The 20,241-nt window shown below is 40.4% G+C and overlaps 1 protein-coding gene across 2 annotated transcripts in view; it reads right to left on the bottom strand.

Annotated features, from left to right (window-relative positions):
- PCNX2 (pecanex 2) overlaps positions 1 to 20,241 on the bottom strand; it is a 309,389-nt gene that overhangs the window by 86,526 nt on the left and 202,622 nt on the right. The window lies entirely within an intron of this gene.

Raw genomic sequence — 20,241 nt, 5'->3', positions numbered from 1 at the left:
GAGATGGGGTTTCATCATGTTGGCCACGCTGGTCTGGAACTCCTGAGCTCAAGTGATCCATTCTTTTATAGTGCCCACAGAGAGTGCACCAAGATAGACCATTTTTCTGGGACATAAAATGATCTCCACAAATTCTTAAAAAATGAAATCATACAGAGTTTGTTCTCCAACCAGAATGGACTTAAACTAGAAATACACAACACAAAGAAAACAGGAAAGTATCCAAACATTTGGAAACTGAACAGCACATTTGTTTTGAATTAGCAAGTAGATTAAAAACTATGACCTACACTGCCTACAAGAAATACACTTCAAATATAGTAACATAGCCCAACTGAAAATAAAAAATGAAATATATGTACTATGCAAACATTAATCAAAGAAAAGCAGAAATAGCTATGCTAATATCAGATAAAGTAGACTCCATAACAAAGAAGTTTACCAAAGACAGAAATGAACATTGTATGATAAGAGGGTTAATCCAGCAAGAAAACACATCAGTCCTAAATATGTATAAATCAAACAACTCAATTGCAACATATGTGAACCCAAAACTGATAGAACAGAAAAAGCAGACAAATCCACAATTATAGATAGAGACCTAAACACCCATGTCTTAACAACTGATAAAAAGGCCAGGCAGAAAATCAACGATAATATAGGAGAACTCAGTAACACTATCAACCAACATTACCTATTCAACATTTATTGCACACTCCACCCAACAATGGTAGATGACACATTCTTTTATAGTGCCCACAGACAGTGCACCAAGATAGACCATTTTTCTGGGACATAAAATGATCTCCACAAATTCTTAAAAAATGAAATCATACAGAGTTTGTTCTCCAACCAGAATGGACTTAAACTCGAAATATATAACACAAAGAAAATAGGAAAATATCTAAACATTTGGAAACTGAACAGCACAATTCTAAATAAACCATGGATCAAAGATAAAGTTTCAATAGAAATGGAAATACACACACACACACACAAAAAAAAAAAAAAAAAAAGAAAAGAAAAGAAAAAAAAGAAATAGAAATACATTGAACTGAAAGAAAATGGAAATAAAGGTATCAAGATTTGTCAAACACAGCTAAAGCAGTATTGGAAGAGAAATTTATAGCACTAAACATACACATTAAAAAAGTATCAAACTCATAGTCTATGGTCCCACCCCAAGAATCTAGAAAAAGAAGAGCAAAGAAAACCTGAAGCAAGCATAATAAATGAAATAAAGAGCAAAAACCAATGAAATTGAAAAATAGATGAGAAAATCAAAGAGCAAAGAGCTGGTTCTTTGAAAATATCAATCAATAACATTGAAAAATCTTCAGCCAGACTGACAAAGAAAAGGAGCGAGAAAACACAAATTACAAATAACTGTATACACTGCAGACACTGCAGGTATCAAAAAGATAATAGGGAATATTACAAATAATTTTACATGCATGAATTTTAAAACCTAGATGAAATGGAGTAATTCCTCAAAAAAACTCAGTAATTACCATAACTTGCTCATTATGAAATACATAATTTTAAAAGCCTGTAACTATTAATGCCATTTAATTAGTAGCTTAAAAACTCCCCCCAAAATGAATCTCTAAGCTCTGAAGGCTTCATTGAAGAATTCTACCACATGTTTAAAAAAGAACTAACAATAATTATACTTAACCTCTTCATAGAAGGAAGAGACACTTTCCTATTTATTTCATGAAGCTAGTATTACCCTGATACAAACACCTGACAAAAACAGCATGAAAAAATTAAAATTAAAGATCAATATCTTCCATGAATATAAATCTAAAAATCCTTAAAAATATATTGCAAATAAAATTCAGCAATATATAAAAATAATTACATACCATGACAAAGTAGGTTTATTTCAGGGATGCAAGACTGGTTCAATGCACAGAAATCAGTCAATATAATCTACCATACTCACATGGTAAAGAGGAAAAATCGCAGATTCATGTAGATAAACACAGAAAAAGCAATTGACAAGACCCAATACTATTCATGATTTTTTTTTAAAAAAAAAAGCTCAGAAAAATAGAATTATACGGGAATTTCCTCACTTGATAAAGATCATCTAAAAAAAACCTACAGCAACACTGTACTTAATGATGAAAAACTGAATTACTTCCAACAAGATTGGGAAAACTGTAAGGATGTCCACTTTACCTGCTCTTTTTTTTTTTTTTTTTTGAGACGGAGTCTCGCTCTGTCACCCAGGCTGGAGTGCTGTGGCCGGATCTCAGCTCACTGCAAGCTCCGCCTCCCGGGTTCCCGCCTTAATATCTTTATTTATTTTTTAACTTTTAAGTTCAGGGGTACATATGCAGAGTTGTCATATAGGTAAACTTGTGTCATGAGGGTTTGTTGTATCATCACCCAGGTGTTAAGCCTAGTACCCATTAGCCACTTCTCCTGATCCTCTCCCTCTTGTTACCCTCTACCCTCTGATAGGTCCCAGTGTGTGTTCTCCCGTGTCCATGTGTTCTCATCATTTACCTCCCACTTATAAGTGAGAACATGAGGTATTTGGTTTTCTGTTTCTTTGTTAGTTTGCTGAGGATAATGGTTTCCAGCTCCATCCATGTTTCTGCAAAGGATATGATCTCATTCTTTTTATGGCTTCATAGTATTCCATGGTGTGTACGTACTACATTTTCTTTATCCAGCCCAACACTGATGGTATTTAAGTTGATTCCATGTCTTTGCTACTGTGAATAGTGCTGCAATGAACATACACGTGCATGTGTCTTTATGATAGAGTGATTTCTATTCCTTTGGGTATATACTCAGCAATTGAATTGCTGGGTCCAGTGGTATTTCTGTTTTTAGGTCTATGACGAATTCCCACACTGCTTTCCACATGGTTGAACTAATTTACACTTCCACCAACAGTGTATAAGCATTCCTTTTGCTCTGTAACTTCCCAGCATCTGTTATTCTTTTGACTGTTTAGCAACAGCCATTCTGACTAGTGTGAGATGGCACCTCACTATGGTTTTGATTTGCATTCCTCTAATGATTACTGATGCTGAGCGTTTCTTTTTTCATATGCTTGGCTGCATGTATGTCTTCTTTTGAAAAGTATCTGTTCATGTCCTTTGCCTGCTTTTTAATGGGGTTGTTTTTCTCTTGTAAATTTGTTTCAGTTCCTTATAGATGCTGGATATTAGATCTTTTGTCAGACGCATAGTTTGCAAAAAATTTCTTCCATTCTGTGGGTTGTCTGTTTACTCTGGGGATAGTTTCTTTTGCTGTGCAGAAGCTCTTCAGTTTAGATTCCATTTGTCAATTTTTGCTTTTGTTGCAATTGCTTTTGATGTCTTCATCATGAAATATTTGTTTGTTCCTGTCTCAAGAATGGTACTGCCTAGGTTGTCTTCCAGGGTTTTATAGTTCTGGGTTTTGTGTTTAAGTCTTTAATCCAACTTGAGTTAATATTTGTATATGGTGTAAGAAAGGGGTCCAGTTTCAATTTTCTGCATATGGCTAGCCAGTTATCCCAGCACCATTTATTGAATAGGGAATCTGTCCCTCATTGCTTGTTTTTGTCAGGTTGTAGGTGTGTGGCCTTATTTCTGGGTTTTCTGTTCTGTTCCATTGGTCTATGTGTCTGTTTTTGTACCTATAATATACTGTTTTAGTTACTGTAGTCTATCACTGATGGCATTTAGGCTTATCAGATTGAGGACATTCTTTTATCCTCGTTTGTTTAATGTTTTTATCACAACATAGTGTTGTATTTTACAAAATGATTTTTCTGCATCAATTGAAATGGTCAAGTGGGGTTTATGTTAATGTGTTGAACCACCCCAGCATTCTCATTTGGTCACAGTGTATAACCCTAATAGGCATTGAATTTGGTTGGGTAGTATTTTTTGAGGATTTCTGCATCTGTATTCATAAGAGATATTGATCTGAGGTTTCCTTTTCTCATGATGACACTGTCTGGCTTTGGTGTCAGGATGATACTGGCCCCACAGAATGAGTTAGGAATTGTTCCTTTTGAAAGATTTGAGAATAATTGGTGTTAATTCTTTCAACATTTTATACAATTCATCAGTGAAGTCAACTGGTCCTAGGCTTTTTTTTTTGTAGGGAGTTTTTTAAACATTACTGATTTGGTCGAGTGCGGTGGCTCACGCCTGTAATCCCAGCACTTTGGGAGGCTGAGGCTGGCAGATCATGATGTCAGGAGATCGAGACCATCCTGGCTAACACCGTGAAACCCCATCGCTACTAAAAACACAAAAAATTAGCCAGACGTGCTGCAGGCGCCTGTAGTCCCAGCTACTTGGGAGGCTGAGGCAGGAGAATGGCATGAACCCGGGAGGCAGAGTTTGCAGTAAGCTGAGATCACACCACTGCACTCCAGCCTGGGGGACAGAGCAAGTCTCTATCTCTTAAAAAAAAAAAAAATTACTAATTAATTATTTTTATTATACTTGCTATAGTCTATTTAGATTTTCTGTTTATTCTTCAGTCAGCTTTGGTAATTTGTATGTCTTTAGGAATTTCTCCATTTCATCTAGGTTACCTAATTTGTTGAAATATATGGGGTTGTAGAATTCTCTTATATTTCCTTTTAATTATGTAACGCTAGTAATAATGTCCTCACTTTTATTAGCAATTATAGTATGTTAAGTCTTGTTTTTAACTTGGCCATTCTAGCTAAATGTTTGTCAATTTTATGTTTTCAAAAAATAAATTTTTGGTTTTATTTATTCTGTCATTTTGCTACTCTTCATTTTCATTTATCCCTAACCTAATCATTCTGTCTGCTTGCTTTTGGTTTTGTACACTCTTCTTTTTCTAGTTCTTTAAAGTGGAAAGATAGGTGATTTATTTGAGATCATTAAACAAATATTTTTTGAGATGAGGTCTCACTATGTTGCCCAGGCTGGTCTTGAATTCCTGACCTCAAGCAATCCTCCTGCCTCAGCCTCTGAGTAGCTAGGATTACAGGCACAGGCCACCATACCTGGTAATATCTTTTTTCTTCTTCTTGTTTTTAGAGACAGGGTCTTGCCCCTGTCACCCAGGCTAGAGTGCAGTGGCATGATCATAGCTCAATGAAGTCTCTAACTTCTAGACTCAAGTAATCCTCCAACCTCAGCCTTTACAATAGCTAAAACTACAGGTGTGCACCTCCATATCCAACTAATTTTTTAAAAAAATTTTGAAGAGACCCATCTGTCACTATGTTGCCCAGGCTGGTGGTATTAAACTTTTGACCTCGAGCGATCATTCTGTCTTGGCCTCCCAAAGTGCTGCAGTTACAGGCGTGAACAATACCATGTCTGGCCTTATTTTAAAAATCTAGGCATTTACAGCTATGAATTTTCCTCTGAGAACTGCTTTTCCTAACTTCCATAAGTTTTAATAAATTATATTTTATTTTCATTAATCTCAAAGTAATTTTTAATTTTCTTTGTGATTTCTCTTAGAACCATTGGTTGTTTCTGTGTTTTAATTTATACATATTTGGAAAATTTCCAAATTTGCTCTTGCTATTAATTTTCTATTTTATTCTATTGTGGCTGGAGAACATTCTTTGTATAATTTCAGTTTTAAAAAATTTATTGAGGATTGTTCTATGGTCTAGTAGATGGTCCATTATGGAGAATAGTCTATGTACACTTGAAAAGAATGTGTACCTGAAAAACTTTTGCTTTGCAAAACATTTTGTTAAGAGGGCGAAAAGACAAGCTACAGACTGGAATGAAATATTTGCAAAACATATATCCAAGAGAGTACAAGTATCTGAAATAGGTAAGAAACTCTCAAAATTCAATAGTAGAAAAAGTAAAACAGTAGAAAAAGAAAACTAAAAAAAAAAAAATACTACATTATGAGACAGCAATGGCATTCTTGGAAATTATCTCAGAGAAGTGAAGACTTATGTTCACATAAAAACCTATAAACAAGTGTCCAAAGAAGCTTTATTCATAATAGCTCCAAACTGGAAATAACCCAGAAGTCCTTCAGTGGATGACTTATTAGACCCTGACACATTCATACCATGGAACTACTCGGCAATATAATAACATAAACTACTGACACACACAACTTGGATGAATCTCCACTGAATTATGTTGTGTGAAAATAGGCAACTCCAAAAGGTTAAACAGTTTAGGATTCCGTTTATATAACATTCTTGGAATGACAAAATTATAAAGATGGAGAACAGATTAGAGGTGGACAGGAGTTAAGAAGGGGTGGGGGCAGGAGGAAGTATGTGTGCTCTCCAACAGGAGAGGTCTCTGTGGCGATGGAAATCTTCTGGTTTTTTGTTTGTTTGTTTGTTATGTGACTACCATGCATTCATGTACAATTCGTATCTCTGATTCTAACGTGCTTACACCTTAAATTAGTATTATTTCTTCCATTTCAGCAAGAAAAATCCAAGACTACTTACTATTTGAAATACAGAATATGAAATTCAACCATTCAGTGGAAAGTCATAAATATTTAGGGGGTGAAAAGTGTTTCTTCTCTTTCTGCAAATGCAACTAATAAAAATAGTAATAAAAAAAAATCCAAGTTGTTTGCTGTCGGGCAAAGAGTCAGCCAAATGGGAAACTGAATAAATGAAGAGGCAGACAATTTTAAGTGATTCATAAAGATTAAATTATCAGAGTACTGCTGGGTTTCTTCCCAAGTTTAATTTGACTGATTTAAGGTTTTGACTTCTGGCTGTTACATTCTTCTGGTAAAAAGAGGTTCAGTGCCATTTATATGAGTGTTTTGTTTAGAGTTATGAGTGAAACTTCTTCTGGGGATGAAGACATGTTTATTTCATTCATAAGTTACCTGTGGTGTGTACAGAATTTGGATCAAGATGAACCGGGCTTTTGCCATGCATTTCCCCATACAGCAAAAAGAAACTATTATCTTTGGCAATGGAACTGCAGCAATTTGCGCAGTGACACACTCAGTTGTGATGAGTTAACTCGGGTCCTTCAGTTTTTGTAGCCACTTGTTTCAGGAGAGGCAGCAACTTGAGAAGACACATTCTCTGGACACAATGCCTGTTATACCACGTGCAGTTTTCTAGTTGAGGGATTTGGTGTTAATAAAATCACACCGCAACCTTTCTTGCTCAGACGGACTTCACTTTTCCTTTGCTATCTCCTTCACTCCCAAAGCATACCACTGTACTTCACTCGCTTTAAATCTTAAAATCTGTCCCAAAATCAAATCCAACTAAAATTACACTCCTTATTCTACAATCATCTTGAGATACTTTGTTAAGTCATTTACACCTTGACTAAACTTATAAATGAAGAACTGTATTATATGCAAGTGTGACATCTCATGTTTGCATTTTTATGATGTGGTACTCCATGTAAAACAATTTGGATTGGAAACATTGCACTAATGATAAGGTAAGGGGAAGGGGAGTGCCCACGAACAAGTCTGCAGCTGTAAGTCAACAAACATGATTTCTGGTTTCTCATTTGATTTATGATTTATTAAATTATTTGAGGGGTGTAAAGGAGAGAATCACCTCATTCTTCTGACCCCCAGTTTTCTGAATGTCTAAAATGGCAAATAAACATAGCATAGGGCTTTCGGTAGGAAATGAAAACACAGAGCCGCATCCATGACTGCCTACTGCAAAACTAAACAGGTAGTCACTTTAGCCTTGTGGCAGACCAGTCACCCAAGTGAAGGATAAGTGACAAAGAATGAATAGGAAATAGTTTTTATGTCACTGCATCAGTACATCCGGGTATAGATTTTATTTTAAGGGGTGGGGGAGGAATAGTATTTTTTATTCTGACAATATTTGACATTTCTTTTTAAATTAGATTATTCAAATACTAAAATAGATTGTGTCAAATCTTGACTCTAGGAGCACAGGGACAAAATTGGACAGAAAATGAGTTCATTCATCTCTCCTCAACCCTCACCGGTGTTTTCCTAAAACAGGCTCTCGGAAAACAGTGAAAAACACCCTCAGAAACCTTCCCCAGTGGCTCCTGTTTATCAGTGATAACGTTAACCATCAAGTGAGTGCTCTATTACTCTGCACTACTCCTAAAATGAGGCTTTTTGAAACTTTTCCTACCCAAACAATTTTCTTTAACATCTACTAAGAACTCTCTTTCCTTCCTTTCTCCCAAATCTGTCCCATGCCTCTCTCACAAAGTCTTCCCTGACTACAGGCAAATAAGCTCCAACTACGCAACCTGTAGAACCAATAATCAATTTAGAAAGCACCCTAAGATATTATAAAATATAAAAAGAAATATAATATATTAAATTGCCCTTATTTTTACTGGGTAATTTTCTTCTAATTCTCGTGTATATAATTATTTTGACATTACCAGTCACTTTTCATTTAAAAAATCATGAAAGGGAGCATCTATTTAGTTGAGTTTACAGGGAGAGCCAACACAGCAATCCACACATGAAAGAGCATTGTAAGCCCTATGGAGTGGAGATGATGACAGAATGCTTCCAAAGTGAAAAGAAAAATAACAGAATGGTTTTGTATATTCACATTATATATTAATTCCACTCATGAATCAAGAGCACTGTGTACCAAGAAGCAGCAACTCTATGTAAGGCCTGGGCAAGGTCTTTGCTTTCAATAAAGTAGGATTAGAGTCAGTCCTGGAAACATGCTCAGAGTAACAAGATTAAACAAGCACATGATTATCAGAATCCTACAGAATGAGTCTCACAGAGCCTCAAATGCAAAAGCCTCCCAGTACCTACAGTGGTCTGCTGTTATAACACAGAATGAGAACATACCGTGGAGTGGCCTCTGACAGTCACTTGGCATATTGGCCGATCTCAGGGAAGACGTTTTAATTAGAAGTGCTCAGGATTCTTGGCCTTGGGGAGTAAACGCTCACTGTCCAGATGCTTCAAATCTGCCTAAGAAATCTCCCGCATCACATTTATTTGAGGCATGTAGTAAAAGAGTTTAAGACAATGTAAATTTAAAAGCCGCATATGTCCTGCCTTCCTTTGTTTAGAATAAATCAGTCCCATCTCTAACACTTTCCTAAAAGCTGGACGAGCTAAGGATCCTCCTCTCACTTGCTATAGTGATTCAGAACAGGGCTCTGCCCTCCTGCTGTACAAGGCTTACACTCCCTGCAACCATCCATCAACCTGAATCACTCACAAAGCCTCGCTCCTGGGTGACCTTGAAGCGTCAGCAGCACCAGACAGCTGGGAAGCAGCTGGGCATGTTCGACGCCTCCCTGCAGTCGCATGGTCTGCTACACTATTCTGCACTTTTCAAATACTTTAACTGCTCAGCAAAAACTAACAGGACCCTGAGTAAAATTATGCACCACAGCACAATGTGTAATAAGCTCAAAGCAATGCTGTTCGAGAAATTCAACATACTGGAATTCCTCAAAAGCATCAGCTTTCTGGAATATATGTGTATAATAGCTCATTTCCATACCTCAAGTGTCAAACCTTACATGTAAGAGTTTTCCCATCCGTCAGCAAAACAGTGGGATGGAGTCAAGTTCATAATTTGGCTTCTCAGAAGTAAGAGCATTCAGACACAAATTCCAGGTGAGGAAATCCGAGGCAGAGAAGGGAAGTGGAAGGACCAGCCTAAGTTAAGGGTACATTGGTGATTGAGCTTGGGGAGCTTAAAGTTCTTTTGTCTGCCACTCAACCCTGGAGGTACAATAGGGGATGGATGCCAGCACCTTCTCTGGCATTCTAGGCTACTTAGTGACAGAATTATGGCAATAAAGGTATGCTTTTGTGCCATCACTCCCTAAAAGTAAAAGGTGGCCAGGCGTGGTGGCTGACACCTGTAATCTCAGCACTTTGGGAGACCGAGGCGAGTGGATCATGAGGTCAGGAGTTCGAGACCAGCCTGGCCAACAGAGTGAACCCCCCCCCACTAAAAATACAAAAAATTAGCTGGGTGTGGTGACGAGCACCTGTAATCCCAGCGACTCAGGAGGCTGAGGCAGGAGTATTGCTTGAAGCCAGGAGGAGGAGGTTGCAATGAGCTGAGATCATGCCATTATACTCCACCCAGGTGACAGAGTGAGATTCCATCTCAAAAAAAAAAAAAAAAAAAGTAAAAGGTAAGAGAGAAGGATTCCTTTGATAAAAGCCACCACTTGCTTTTATTAGGAGTCTTTTGATTTCAAGTGACAGAAAACTCAACTCAAAATGGCTTAAGCCAAATACAGAATTCAGTGGCTCATGAAGCTCAAAGGTCCTTTTAGGCCTTGGTGGACTTAGGAGATAGGGGAGTGTCATCATCCTCTGTGTCCCTCGGCCCAGCCTTCCTTTGTGTTTGCTGTGTCCTCAGGACAGTTCTTGCTTTGTGGTGCCAAAGGACTGCTAACAGCAATAGGCTTGCACCTCATGTCACCAAGTCTGGTGGGAAGGAAGGGACACCTTAGGATACTTTAGGACACCCTAAAGTCCCAGAACTCACTCTGGCTAGACAAGAACAATAGACCTCTGGGACGCCAGCCTTCACACCTTTTCTTTCTCTGGCTTTGGCCCTCTTGGCCATAATCTCACGTACTTGTTTGTTTCCCACTTGCCTGTGCCCTAATGTAAGTCTTCCCGGAGTGAAATGAAATAGGAGGCAAGCACTACCCTGCTGTCAGTTCCCAGGTTTGGCCCATATGTCCCCAGTCAGTTGGGTGAGATTTACTGACTTTAAACTTTGATCTCTTTTCCAGTACCTCAGTCCGTCTTGACATTTCTATGTTATCATGCATAACTATGATGTTTTTTTGGCTGGTTTCTCCTTATTTCTATTTCTTTTGGAAAGTTCAAGAGTTGGTCCATATTCCTACTTGGGCCGTAACCTGTCAATCCCAGTACCTGCCATCTCCCCAAACATCGTCCTGTAGTAGCTAAACCATGTTAATGCTGAAACAAGTCATTTTCATCCATACACACACACACACACACACACACACGTATCTCATCTTAGTCACTTCAGGCTGCTATTTAAAAAATGCCATAAACCAGGTGGCTTATAAACAACAGAAATATGTTGCTCACGGTTCTGGAGGCTGGAAGTCCAAGACGAGAGTGTCAGCATGCTCAGGTTCTACTAAGGGCCTCTTCCAGGTTGCAGAATGCCAAATTCTCACAGTAACCTCCCATGGAGGAAAAAGGGGTTAGAGAGCTCTCTGAGGTCCCTTTCATGAGGGCACTAATTCCATGCATAAGGGCTCCACTCTTATGACCTAATCACCTCCTGAAGGCCCCACCTCCTAATACCATCGCATTGTGGGTTAGCATTTCAATCTGGGGGAGAAGGGACACAAACATTCAGTCCACTGCAATCCTCTAAGTGACTCTCATGCATGTTTGTATTTCTCAAAACTTTCATTTCTGTATCCATCTGGACAATTCTGAGTTCTGCCTGGGGAGGAAGATTCCTGAAGACTCCCTGTTAGCTCCCGGTTAAAATGAGAGCATTTGAAAATTCCTTTCCCAGATGTGTGAAGTTATTTAACACCCTAGAAAATCAACGGCAGGTTGTAGCCTCAAATAGGGATTTCTCAAATCACCCATTTAAAAAGCCACCTCATCTGGGCCAGGTGCGGTGGATCATGCCTGTAATTCCAGCACTTTGGGAGGCCAAGGCGGGTGGATCACGAGGTCAGGAGTTCAAGACCAGCCTGGTCAAGATGATGAAACCGCGTCTCTGTTAAAAATACAAAAATTAGCCGGGCGTGGTGGCGGGTGCCTATAATCCCAGCTATTTGGGAGGCTGAGGCAGAGAATTGCTTGAATCCGGGAGGCGGAGGTTGTAGTGAGCTGAGATCACGCCACTGCACTCCAGCCTGGGTGATAGAGCGAGACTCCATTTCAAAAATAAAATAAATAAATAAAAAGTTGTAACTGTATTAATTAGCTCGACCCCTTTCTGGGCCTGAGACTGTATTCAGAATCTCGGATGGTCACTTGTCATCCACGAGGGTCACTGAGGCTTCATTCCTGTTCTTACGCATCCCTGCGTAGCGTCTGGAGCTGCTAAGAACCAGGCCGGGGCCATGGGGAAGCATCAGGAAGCCTCTCTCGAGGAAAAGGAAAAGACAAACCTGCAAGCTGATGACTTGCAAAGCGGCCACTCACCACGTTTTCTTGCAGCCTGAAGACGGGCACTCCATTCTCTTGAGCTATGAATGTTTTGTGGTCCAATGATGAGTATGAAAGCTTAAAGCTCAGCCTAATGATTCTAAGGGTGGTCTTGGCGAGCTGCATTGCTTCTGACCTGCAGTGGTTCTGACCTGTCCTGCCACTCTGAGCAAATGCCTCGGGGCTCAGAGCTGCAGCTGCTTTCCTTTCCAGACAGGCCTTTCTGGCCACACAGGGCTCTTGTGATGGTGCCTTCCTTTTAAGGCTCTCACGGGCAAATGCATCAACTGGCATTCTGTGTGTGTTTGTGTGTGCGTGTGTGTCCTCTGAGAGGCTTCAGATATAATGGAAAGCATGTTCTGGGCTTGAAATAAGATCAGCCCTGGGTTAATATCCTGGCTCAGCTGCTCACTTGTTCTGTGACCTTGGGCAAGTTTTTTAACTTCCTTGAGTTTCTTTTTTTTCTGATCTGTCAAATGAGAAAAATGAAACTTTGCTTCCAGAGTGAATGTTAGGACTGGAATGAATATACTAGAGAAGACGAGCAGATGTTCAATAAATACAAGAAGATGAGGATCGCCATTGTTACTGCTACTACTGTTGCTCCCCTCCTACTACTGTTATTATTACCATTAAGAATAATAGATCCAGGGCCCAACTTACTCCGAAGAATGGGTCTGAAAGCTCTAATAGACTTCGGATTCCTGATAAAGGAGAGTCACGACATTTATCTCAGCAGTAACTAAAACAAGGGCATCGGACAAATAAAAATGTGTTGCGTTCCTTGTCATGGTGCATGCAGGCACCTTGTAAATGTATCCAAATAAATTATGGGGTAACTTAACTGCAAGTAGATCTATGTAAATCCCTCTCTGGCATAACTTTAAAGGAAGAACAGCTTTTAATGACAGGGTTGCATTGTACTATTAACCCATAAGCCAGAAAAGCCGCCTGCTTTGCACTTAAGAAAAAAAATTGCCTTTTGAGAAGCTCAATGCTTTGCAAAGATCTGACAAGTCACCTTTAAAACAGCTTAGTGGGTAGAAAGCATTTGGCAATATTCATTTGGAAAAAGTTAAAAAATAAACTGTGAAGTTGAGAATTTCTTTCTTTGATTGCCTGATCAAGCCAGGCATCCCTGGCTCCATCCTGTGCACCATCATTAGCAAATCATGAATGAAGCTCCGGATAGTGACAGATAATCCCATCTGCTGCCAAACTGAGGGGGCTGGAGGGGTGAAAGATGACATGAATGAAACTGACCTCTATGGGCTGGAATGGTGAGTTAAAACCAGTAAGATGAGAGTTGATAGCGAAAACGTAAACTTCCTGTTTTCAGTAAACCACACTCACACATAAGATCAGGATGATGAAGGGTCAGCTCAGCAAATGTTTTGTGAAATAATGAGACATTTTAGATTTTAAAAGGCCCAAATGAGAGCAGGACACCTGGATTGTCGAAGTAACAGGTCCTTCTACTGACAACCAATTAGATGACCTCTGGAGCAAGGTGAAGGTGGGGAGGGTTGGGGGCAATTCAGTGAACATCTAGAGGAGGCTGACTAGGATTCCCAAGGTCTAGACCATTTTACACAAGGAACAGTTTGTACCATTTAGCCTGAAAAAGAGGGTGGCAAAGGAAGGAGAGCTGCCTCCAAACCGGTAAAGAGCAGCAGGTGTAGGAATCAGCATCTTGGTGCTGCGTCAGCAGGGGTATCCAGGTGCTATTACAAGGAGCAGATTCAACTCAATGAAGAGCCCACAGCTGTAACAGCACTCACAAGGGCTGCCTAGCAAGGCGCAAGATCTGCTCCACCAGCACCGAGAGGAGGCTGGATGGTCCAGAGCACAGAGGCGATACCGTAATTCCTAAGGGTCCGTGCTACACCCATGTCTATATTACAAACCAACAAGGGGCTGGAAAACAACACAGTGAGATTCACGAGAGCTCACCAAAGACTAGTTAAAATATTTTTATCATTTATTTTGTTGTTAGATAAAACACAAAACCGTGGGACTTAGAAAGCCTATTATTCCATAAAGGCGGCTGTGAGGCTCGAAGAACAGAACTGGGGCTCAGTGACTGACCGAGGTATCAAAATAAACATGGTGCCTGAAGGGAAAAATAATATTTATTGGGTCTCTCACAGCAGGCTGGCTGTGGATGTGATGGTACACGATCTATATGATGTGTCGATTCCCCTGTTGATTTGATTGCGTTCTGCCATTTCAGAAAGGACTCAGGTAGATTGCAGGGATGCATAATATATGTCTAGTTACAACTAGATTAAAAGCTGAATGAGAAAAGATAGAAATTTAGGAAAGGAAAATGAAATGGGGTCAGGAATAAGGATAGGTATGTTGTACACAGAAATGACTTACACATTTACCAAAGCGAACCACGTCTCATTTGGTGTGTATGACGTCTGAGGAGTAATCATTTCATTTTACAGATGAGTTAACTGAGGCTCACAGACAAAGTAACATCCCAAACACCTAACCAAGCATATGCACTGGGATTTTAATTGTGGTTGGACTGACCACAAAGCTCACGCTTTCTGATGTTCTACCGCTGCCTCAGTTAAGAGCTGAGGATTAAGTAGAACCAATTATCTCCTTGCTGAGAAAGGCAGGTCCAAGGATACAGATGCAGAGTTGATACTTTTGCAGACCAGTCACAGAGTGATTCCTGCTAGGTAAAGCCTAGCACAGTACACTGGCATAGATGATGCTTAATACACATTTGCTGTAAAGGATAACACCCAGAACAATGCAACATTTTAAAACCAATCTGGATAGAATTCTAGCAATGTAACCAACATGAAAGCTTTATTTCCCTTTCATCTAGCATTGTAGGTCTAATGTATTTTACATTTTATAGAGGGTTTTTGACATATCAAAACAAAATCCCTGTTAATGGGAGTTTTCATTATTTCAGAAAGCTGAAAATAGTCAACTCCTTTAGAACAAAGATGTTTGCTGAGATAACTGGGCACATGTGTCATGTAATTTCTGGCCTAAACATTTGTTTCATGTTAATGACAAAGTTTGGTTATTTAGTGACTGTTTATATACAAAGAGCAGGATGATAAATCATAATATCAGAATGTGTTTCTAAAGCTTTCTAGAATCCTCTGACATTAGGGGGATGTATAAACACAAAGCACTATTACATACTGCATTTGCTATTGTTGCCTGGAATTAAAATAAAGACACCAGGCAGAGCTCATCAAGACAGATTTTAAAGACCTTGTTAGTAGTCAAGACCACCTCAGTCTAGCAGTGAGTGTTCTCGCCTCAGCAAATGTGAAGCCAGATTAGGATTTCTATTTCCTCTGACATAATATTGTTGGACTTAATTCACTTAAGAAATATTTACAGGCCAGGCACGGTGGCTCAGGCCTGTAATCTCAGCACTTTGGGAGGCCGAAGATGGTGGATCACAAGATCAGGAGTTCAAGACTAGCCTGAACAACACAGTGAAACCCCATCTCTACTAAAAATACAAAAATTAGCCAGGCGTGGTGGCAGGCCCCTGTAATTCCAGCTACTCAGGAGGCTGAGGTAGAAGAATCACTTGAACCCGGGAGGCGGAGGTTGCAGTGAGCTGAGATCGCACCACTGTACTGCAGCCTGGGGGACAGAGTGAGACACCATCTCAAAAAAAAGAAAAATGTACAGAACACCTACTTTTTGCAGGACCCCATTAGGCATACAAAAATGAAAACTAAACAAGTTCAGAATTGAAAGTATATATAGACTACACCAATCTTGGGTAGAATTTACTGATGGCCATAGTAGCAAATTTATTTTTCCAAACATGACTGCTACAGTACCTCTCCATCCTGCAAACCACTCTTGAACCTTACCATATATCCACCAAGAGGCAGAACGTAATTCCCTTTTCTTTGAATCTGGGTGGGTGAGTGACTTACTTGTAGAAAATAGAATGGGAGAGAATTGATTAGGCCAGAAAAATCAATGTAACTTTTATTAATACCTTACTCACTAGAAAACTTTTGCTGAAGCCCTGAGGCCACCATGCTCTCAGGAAGCCAAACCTCTCACTCACCCAGAGATTACACGGAGAGGTTCTGAGACTACACGAAAAGAGAGAAAGATGTCCAGTTAGTCCCCAGCACTTCCAATTCCCTATTTCAGTCCCAGTTACCACCTTCATAAGGGTCCCCAAACCACAGCCACTCAGCCCAGCTCTTCCCAAATTCCTGACCCATAGAAGCCATGAGATATGACAAATTGTTTCCTGTTGTTTTAAGACAAAAACTAAGGTTTACAGAGATTTGTTATTGAGTAATAGATAACAAGAACACAAAGGCAAACTGTTAGAGGAATTTAGGAAAGGAAAGACAATTTTTAATTGTGGTGATCAGGGCAACTTCATGGCAGAGTTGCCATTTAAGTTGGGTTTTGCCAACTAGGTGTGAACAGGAGATGAAGAGGTTGAGGGAGGGAAGGTCATTCTATATGAAGGGTATGATCCAAGGAGAGATTTGGAATGGAAATTCACAGATATGATGTGTGGGAAAGTGTTGTGGGAGATGGGCTGGAAAGTTCGAGAAATAAGGGTCTATATCTGTGCTTTCCAATATGGGAGAATCTCATCACAGGTGGCTATTTAAATTTAAGTGAGTTAAAAGTAAATGGAATTTAAAATTCAGTTCCGGCCGGGCACAGTGGCCCACGGTGGCCTGTAATCCCAGGACTTTGGGAGGCCGAGCCAGGTGGATCACAAGGTCAGGAGATCGAGACCATCCTGGCTAACACGGTGAAACCCCGTCTCTACTAAAAATACAATAAATAAATAAATAAATAAATAAATAAATAAATAAATAAGCAGGGCGTGGTGGTGCGTGCCTGTAGTCCCAGCTACTCAGGAGGCTAAGGCAGGAGAATGGCGTGAACCCGGGAGGTGGAGCTTGCAGTGAGTGGAGACCGCGCCACTGCACTCCAGCCTGGGCAACAGAATGAGACTCTGTCTCAAATAATAATAACAATAATAATAATAATGATAATAATAATAATAAAATAAAATTCAGTTCCTCCGTCAGACTAACCCCATTTCGAGTGCTTGGTAGCCCTATGTGGCTGGTACCTGCCATATTGGAGAGCACAGACATAGAACATGTCCATCATCTAGAACTTCCTATTGGACAGCGCTGGTCTCCATGGCATTTCTCCTTGTCCCACAGGCACAATGAGCAACTGCAGGCTTTTGAGGAGAAGAGTGACGTGCTGAGAGCTGTGTTTTAGGACAGCTATCCTAGAGCTGTGTGTGGGCAGAGAGTAGCAAGCAGGTTCGTTAGGAGGCTAGGGTAAAAAGGCAGACAGGGGACACATTTGTCATACACCCCAGTGAGGCACAGCATCAGGGAACAGGAGGTCTGCAGGTTTCAGGACAGGCCAGTTCGGGGAGAAAAGGGACTAGCTGTGATTATCAGGTCACTGGTGATTTATTTACCACTTCCTTGAAGTATTAAAATTGTTTCGGTACACTGCAGCTCTCATTAGAGACCTGCACAAACACAAGTCAGCTTGAAAAGATCTGTGCCAAGCGACTGGAGAGTGAGGGAGCAGGGGTGAAAAGAAAGAGGAAGCCAGGAGAGGGGACTGCTAGGTGGCCTCCAGCACACACACCCAGGCTGGTGGCGGCAGTTCATGGTGGTAAATGTGCTCACTAAAGCTCCGGATGAGAATATCTTTTCAGGCATCCCTTTTAAAGTGATGGAACAACTAGTACAACATTAAACAGGATAAATGACATTACCTGACTGGTCCTTTGTATCAGACTCAAAAGATGGTAATTAGAACGGCCACACAGAAACTCTCCAGTCAGAGCACTAAAACTCATTGATTAGGATTTGAAACTAAAAAAAGTTTTAAATAGATAGAATGAGATTTCCAGAGTGTTTGTAAGGATCCAGATGAGATTTCCTGTCATTTCCTTTCCTGGTGGCCACCACTCTACTGTCGTGATTTCCCTCCACTGATCTTTTCAGCAGACAGGCCAGAGGATGCTGCGTTCTGATGCCTTCACAAAAGGCAACAATAGACCTTCAGCAGACTGGGTTTGGCACCAAGACTCAACTCCTGCAGTGGAGTTGAAGATTTCCTTCCACTTGGCTCTTTCGGAAAGACCTAGGCAAGGGCAGGTATCCGTGTACATCCCCTTAGACCCTGAAGCAAGCCCTCTTCCAACCCATGAGAAGGGCATCCAGAGGCAGACACCCCCCATACATATACAGGGAGCCTAGTGCTCATATCTGTGTTATTTACTGATGAAAAGAATAAACGCGGCAGAAACAGTTCTTTGTGGGACTGAATAAACATAAATCTTGCTCTAGAAGCCCATACATTTGAGTAACCCACATAAACTGACAATTCAGACCCAAGCATCTCACTCAAAAAGGATGGCTGAATTTGGGAAGTGAGGAGACTAAATAACAAAACACCTAACTCCTTTTGCGCAGGTATTAGAATGCTTCCCTCCAAGGTCATCTCTGCACAAAGATTCCCCTTTCCACTTAATATCCTTTCCGACTCAACTGAGAGGTGTCTTACTTCTATTGAATCTTCCCATGCCAGAAAGACTGATTCCCTATCTGAGAATAGGAGGCAAAAAGAAATCTTTTGTACTGAGCACCAAGTTTTAAATACGTTGACCAAGTTTTAAATATGTTGTATTTTCCTTCCCTGTTTAAGTGAAAGCATGAGAAAATGCCCCTCCTCTTATTTACAAGTATTTGCACTTTCCAGAAGCGTGACTTTCAGAACACCTAAAAGGTCCCCCAAATTGTTTTCTCCTAAAAAAGCTTAAAGAGAAGCCAACTGTGGTAGTTTTCTTTTACTCTCTGGCTCTGTAAATATGCATGTTTCTTTAGACAAATGCAAATGAGCAGCCTTGTTATGTGTGAATTTCAAGACAACTTTACTTTTATTGCAAAATCTACGTCTCTTAGAAGAAATCTGCCAGAAACCTGAGGGACCTCCCTCCACTCCTCACGGGCCGGAAGCAGGGCTCACTGGTTTGATTAGTTTTCACCAGGGCACCCCTAAACGTGAGATTGTCCGAAGGAGATCCCCCCAGTCATGGTAAACACCCACTAGCATGGGTCAAGCTGGGACAGGAACTTCCCCGCGGAGCAGTCGGAGAATAATCATCCTAGCCCAGGCTCACGTGGTGCTTACTTTGTGGCAGCTCCTGTTCTTGGTGTTTTATGTATGTTAATTCATTTTCTTTTCACAAGTCTATGAAGTAGGTCCTATGATTTCACTTCCATTTTACAGGTGAGGAAAAGGAGGCCTGAAATGATCAATGTTAAGTGGGAGGGATGAGGTGTGAACTCAGGCAGGCTGTGTTCTAATCCCTAAGCCACACACCTGTGCCAGAAGGATGCACATTTTATAAACCATCCCTCGGGAGAAGCGTGAAACCACGGGTCTAACTTAATGATGGCTTCTGTGAGACATAAAAGACACACTGTAAAATGCTAGCACTCTGCAAAATGTGAATAAATTATGGAAAAAGGATTAGGGTTTAAAAGTAATAAATAGCACAAGTATGGTTAATAAATTAGGGCAGAGGAGATTGAAATGGAAGACGTGCTGTAACACATGGAGCAATCCAGAGTTCTCTGTCCCAGCTGAAGACTGCTGAAGACACACGCTTTCCTTCCCTGCTAGCTATTCTCAAGACCTCCCCCCACAAATCATGAAGAGGTCTTTAGGATTACTTGGTGAACCATCAATTCTCTCTTCAAACCTTCCCGTAGGAATAACATTCCTACTTCATCAATCACCAATTGCTCAAGGAAATTTATGACAGGTCCAAATAGTGGCCACAAATTTTATGGCACCCAGAAAAACTGGTGATCTCTTTTCCATACATCTGTGATGGCTGCCCACTTATACAAGACTGTCTATTTAGAATGCTCATAAAAGCGATGCTACAGACAGGAAAAAAAGATGCCATCCAGGGACCATCTTGGCATATCAAAGGACATTACCAGTGGCTTGTTAAACAACCTTCCCTTAGGTCACCTACGAAAATTTGGCAGTGATAACTCTTCCTTCACAACTGATGAAACCCGGACTAGCATTCGT

Source organism: Macaca mulatta, chromosome 1 (genome assembly GCF_049350105.2).
Source record: "Macaca mulatta isolate MMU2019108-1 chromosome 1, T2T-MMU8v2.0, whole genome shotgun sequence".
Classification (NCBI taxonomy): domain Eukaryota; kingdom Metazoa; phylum Chordata; class Mammalia; order Primates; family Cercopithecidae; genus Macaca; species Macaca mulatta.
The sequence above is the reverse complement of the archived record's forward strand: the minus strand, read 5'-3'. Positions and strand labels throughout refer to the sequence as shown.